We start from the raw sequence: 5,906 nt of genomic DNA, 5'->3' as shown, positions 1-5,906 counted from the left end.
ACATAAAGTATGGTCCCAATTATATAAAATGTTTATATATACTAGAAGTAATGCCATAACGTTAACAGTTGTGAAAATATGCATGATTTTTTTCCTCTTTTCCATATTTCAGTAAGTTTTACACAATGAACATGGGCTATTTTCATAATCATAACCACATGCCTGATCAAAAGATGTATTTTGACTTTCAAAGAATGTTCTAGGAACCCTCACATAGCAATGGATTCTTCAAAAACACAGTTTTCACAAACCCTGTCACAAATCCTTCCAGAGGCCCACATATGAGTATTTGCCCTGATAAACGCCAGTTCTGTTCTTCAAGATTTACTTGTCAGGAAATCAAGACACACAGAATGAGTTATTTCAGAAGGAAATGTTCCAGGATTCTGGAAACAGATGATGCTTTCTTTCAATCCGTTGTCATTCTTCTCCTTCACTAAGATATTGTCGTCATCACTCTGGCTTTAACGCAGCTTGACAGTAGCCGCATTTCGGTGTTGGTCTTCATCTCTTTGGGTAAAAGTCTGTGGATTGAGGCTCAGCTCATAGCTGTTTTATACTAATCAGACACGGGGACTAAATTAGAACAAGAGTGGGTCCGAGGTGGGATAATGTGAAGCCGACCGCCTCTGGCAGGCATTTTATGCTCAGGACCTCATTCTCATGAACACTGACTACCCATTGGCCCTCACTTTTATAGGCCAGAGGGCTGTTCACTCCCTATCATAAACTATTGGCAGCATAACCCTTCGCTTACTTTTCTTATTCACTCCCAGTTTGTGCTGCTGCTAAAATATTCTGCTTTTCAGCTGCCATTATCAGCGTCAAAATCATCCCTAGTCTAAGGCACCAGCCTTCCCAGAGCAGAAACCACAGACTCAGCAGCCGGGATGTCATCAGTGTACCCGAGATTACATCATCTCCTTCTGCCAACCTTAATACCACTATGGTAACCATCAACAGCAATAGCCATGATTATTTCAGTAGAAATATTGAACAGATGTGACAGCCTTGTCAAACTCCTTTGCTGGTGTCCAACCACTCTGTTATACCTTTTGCAAGTCTAAAATCTCTCTTCTGGCCATAATAGAGACGGCGTGCGCTGACCTCCCACGTGGGAAACTACGCCTGTAGCATCAATTGGCATCTCAAATACCAACTACCAACACCAACTTATACATATAGCCCGCTGGTCAGTTTTACACACATTCTCCTTTTTTGACTCTCAGGACAGCTGAGCCTGCAGTGGAATAACTTGAAGGAGCACTGGATTTCCTGTCAGAAGTTTTGCATTTCTGGGTCCTTACTACCTATAAACCTTGAGCAAGTCACTTTGAACTTGTTTCTTGTCAGTAAAATACCTACCTCTTTTCAACCCAGTTTGATAATTAAATGAAATGGTACATTTAAAAATAACAAATTAGGAAAATAGGTAAACAAATACTTGTACATGCTTGCTCATAGTAGCACTATTCACAATAGCCAAGAGATGAAAGCTACCCTACTGTCTATCAACAGATGAATGGATACACAAAATGTGATATGTGATACAATGGAATGTTGTTCAGCTATAATATGGAATACTGTATATACATGGTACCTTGTGGATGAACCTAGAAATACTGGTACATGCTGCATCATGAATGAACCTAGAAAACTTGTGCTAAGTAAAAGAAGCCAGACATAAAATGTCACATATTGCAATGCTTCCATTTATATAAAATACCCAGAATAGGTCAGTCTATAAGACAGAAAACAGATTTGTGCTTGTGAGGGGTGGAGGGGAGATGGGAGAGACTGTTAAATGGATATAGGTTTTTGGGGGGTGATGGAAATGTTTTGGAACTAGGTTGAGGTGGTGGTAGCACAACATTGTGAACATACTAAATATCACTGAATTGGTCACTTTAAAGTGATTAATTTTATGTCATATAAATTTTACCTAAATAAATAAAAGTTATAAATAAGCACCTGAAAGTCCTAGTTATTATATCCCAGAGATAAAACTGTCTCAGAAAGATTAAGTGACAGATGAAAGGACAAACACTTAAAAAACAAAACAAGCAAATCAAAACAACATAAAACAAGAAATGTACTCTGAAACTAGAATTCTGGTCTTCTGATGCACCAGGTAGGTCTCCCTTATGCCATTACTGCTATCCGCTTCTGGGTGTGGGAATCGCCGATTAAGCATTTAAGATCATTCTCCGTTCTGAATTTCTGCCTGTTGCCTAATCCAGTCCACCTACTGCATTTTCCCTCTCCCCCTCCCCTTTTTAATTCACAGTGATACTAAGACAAAGTGATAATCTGACCTAAAGATTGGGGTCTTTGGAAAACCAGAAGAGCTTCTCTATCTCTGCATCTTCTTTATCTAAAGAGAAGGTTCCTGAATGTCTAGTGGTTCTCTGAGAAGCTAGGGAGCTTTGCTACAAATGTATTAGCTTGGGCCCCATCCCAGTCCAACTGAAGCAGAATCTGTTGGTCCTTTGGAGCCATACAAAATAATATGAATGTTTCAAATGCAAAGTCTACCTTCCACATCATGTGCAGCTCTTCAAATGTCTGACTCCAGGCACTGTGTCCATCCATGTCTTCTCCCTGGTAGTACTTTTTGCCTTAAAGTCTATTTTGTCCAGTAATAATGCAACTACCAGCTTTCTTTTTCTACTCTTTTCCTTTTAACATGTAACCAGCCGCTGGTGGTCTTGGTGCGGACACTCACGTTCTGCATCCCAGACTCCAGCCAGTTCTCCTTGCCCTCCAGCAGCTTGCGGTAGGTGGCAATCTCCACGTCCAGGGCCAGCTTGGCATCCATGAGCTCCTGGTACTCACACAGCTGCTGGGCCATGTCCTGCTTGGCGTTTCTCAGAGCGGCCTTCAGCTCAGACACCTTGAACTGCGCATCCTTGATGGCCAGCTCCCCACCCTTCCCAGCATCGGGGATGGTGGCCTCCAGGGAAGTCTTCTGGTTTTGAGACCCTCAAGCTCAGCCTGGAGTCGGCTGATGTTCCGGTTTGTTGTAATAAAATAAAGAAATGTTTAAAATGCTTAAAGAATGTTAGAAAAGTTTTAAAAAATTTGGAAAGCGTGATATGAAGAACACATTCCCCACTGCCTTGAGGTGTGTGTACCCCAGAGATAAGGGTTTGAACTGACTCAGAGTAACTTGTCAAGATAAACACTTGCGTGAGTGACATACTCTCCTTAGCCCCCTTGCCTTGTTTGAAATTAACATGTGCATTGACGTAAATCACTGATAGCCACCTGAGCTGCTACGGGTATGAACAAGCTTTAAATATGGACCCCGGCCAGCTAACGATGCTCGCCTGTCAAGACAGCTACAAAGGCCCACCCCTTTGTCGGTCTGACAAGCGACACGACGCTCCTCTCCCTGCCAGAGGACAGAAGAACGGCTAACAACCCCCGATTGAGATGTGACCGAGCTCTCAGGTGAGAAACGCCAGACCCCCTGCGCCCAGATCAGACCAGCCCAGCTGCTGGACCCCAAAGGACAGCACCATGGGGATCCCTAACTAAGTTTGTACCCACAGCTCAGGAATTTGTGTGAGTAATAAAAAAGCTGTGTGATTTGCAACTGCACGTTTCATGTGGTGTGATTCCTGCTGCAGTTAATTGAACTATTTTGCATACGCTTAAAATTTAAATTAAAGCCTCTGGTCTTTGTTGGTCCTAAAGCCTGCCACTCTGGTCCTGCTTGCGTAGAGCAAACTCTTCGCTAGCAACTACTTAAATGTCCCACACCTGCACGGTTAAAGTATATCTCGAGGGACGCCTTAGATAAACACCCCAGATCCTTTCCCAGGATCTCCTTGGGACACGGTTCATCTTAGAAATCTCAGTCTTCATGTGATGCAGGTCATCCCCATGCTTTCCAACCAACATCTGCAGCTCCTCATACTTGATCTAGTACATGGTTTCAGCCTCAGCCCAGCTGTGGTTTGTGATGTCCTCATGCTGGGCCTTGACCTTGAGGTCCAGAGAGCAGTTGTTGTCCATGAATAGCACCACAGATGTGTCCAAGATCTGGGACTGCAGTTCACAAATATCCTTTTCATACAGCTGCTTGTAGAAGTTGATCTCATCGGTCAGCCCTTTCAGGTGCGACTCTAGCTCTACCTTGTTCATGTACGCTTCATTCACATACTTCTTGATGAGGACAAATTTATTCTCCATCTCTGTGCTTGTTGATCGCATCCTCGTACTTATTCTTTAAGTCCTCCACCAGTCCCTGCATGTTGCCAAACTCTGCCTCCAGCCTCAGTTTCCCTGGAGCCAGTGTGTCCACCTGCCACTGAAGATTGTTGATGCAGCCCTCAAACACGTGGTCCATGTTACTGCGAGTCATCTTCTGCTGCTGCAGGAGGTTCCATTTGGTCTCCAGAATCTTATTCTGCTGCTCTAGGCCTTGCACCTTATCTACGAAGGAAGCAAACTTGTTGAGGGTCTTGATCTGCTCCTTCTCCTGGTTGCGCACGGCCTGGATTAATGCCGGTGGTCTTGATCCAGCATCCAGAAGGGTTCAGGAATCTGGAGAAGGCACTGTGTGTAAATTAATCAAGAGTCCAGAAACGAAACATAATTTTGAAAGGCATTTTGGGGAGTCAGAGAAGACTTAGCTAAAGGAACTAAGTTCTCCTTGTCTCAGGGCCCCTTGCTCTTTATTAACACAAATTGTCCTAAGGCAAGGTAGATATCCATCAAAGGCCAGGGTTTGGTATACAGAATCTATTGTCAGATTGGAGGAATTGCCTACGGCTGTTCAGGTGTTTGGCCAGTAGGAGGCAATAACATGTAGATTAAGATGCCCTTAGCTGTCTGGCAGCAAGCAACAATTTATGCATCCTTTTCAGGTTTGGGGAAATGCCTTTAGCCATTTCCAGATGATTCAGCCCTGCTGACATGCTGGAATTGGCTTCCGGCACTGGATGTTAGGGTCCACCTCCAGCTTCAGGGGGCTCAGCAGGCTTTGGTTCACTTGGACAGCTGTGTTGCTCCCCATACTCCCAGCCCCACCAAATTCCCCGGCCAGACAGGGCACTCTGGTAGCTGCTGCCCACCTGGGAAAAGGCCGAGAAGCTGGTGCGGGTGCTAGGCCCACTGGAGTACGAGCAGCTGCTGAAGGCCTGGGTGCCAGGGGTGGACACCTTGTAGGTCTTCTGGGTCACTCTTGTGGACATGGTGGAGGCTGGAGTGGAGGCGAGGAGGCTGGACCAAACAGAGAATCTAGAAGGAGAGCCAAAAAGCTGCTTGTCACCTTTATTATTTTAAAACAAACCTATTTATAGTTTTAATAGTTTTTTATTGTTATCTGAACTCAAGTGTCTAATCCAGCCTTTGTTTTGTTTCTTGATTGCACGTGTGTGTTTTGTAATTTTGTGTTGTGAATCATCTTCAGTAGGGTTTATCTGGGAAGTGTTCCCTGGATGGAGGAATGGTCCTTCCAAAGAGATTTGTGCTTTGTCTTCTGCCAGTTGACCCAGAAATATCACCAACTTCAGACCACTTTTATGTTAATTTCTGACCTGAGGGGCCTCTATTAATGCAATTAATGTAAATTAAGCCCAAGCCTGCGTGAGGAGCAGAGCCATCCTTAGGGGAGGGTTTCTCTCATGTAGAGCCCAGGCTGAGAGAAGTTTTCTTGTGTTTGTTATGCCCAGATTTCAAGATTCCCAAGAAACCACATCAGGGAGCCAGTCAATCCGATGCAAAAGCATAAGAATCTGTATTTCAAGCTAGCTCGGCTCCCCGTCCACCAGACTCACCGACACAACGACAAGCCAAGTGGCGAAGAGAGAGAACCCCGCCTAGAGACCGGTTATATAGGGGGGGTTGGAGTAAGGGGAGGAGAAAGGATTGTGCTTTGCCGATTGGCCAGGCGCAAG

General features: G+C 44.6%; 1 pseudogene; it reads right to left on the bottom strand.

Annotated features, from left to right (window-relative positions):
- Nucleotides 1–2,650: 2,650 nt before the first annotated feature.
- Nucleotides 2,651–5,216, bottom strand: LOC102419747 (annotated as a pseudogene).
- Nucleotides 5,217–5,906: the final 690 nt, after the last annotated feature.

Source organism: Myotis lucifugus, unplaced genomic scaffold (genome assembly GCF_000147115.1).
Source record: "Myotis lucifugus unplaced genomic scaffold, Myoluc2.0 scaffold_0, whole genome shotgun sequence".
In the NCBI taxonomy this organism is placed as follows: Eukaryota; Metazoa; Chordata; class Mammalia; order Chiroptera; family Vespertilionidae; genus Myotis; species Myotis lucifugus.
This window is presented reverse-complemented; position numbering and strand designations above follow the sequence as displayed.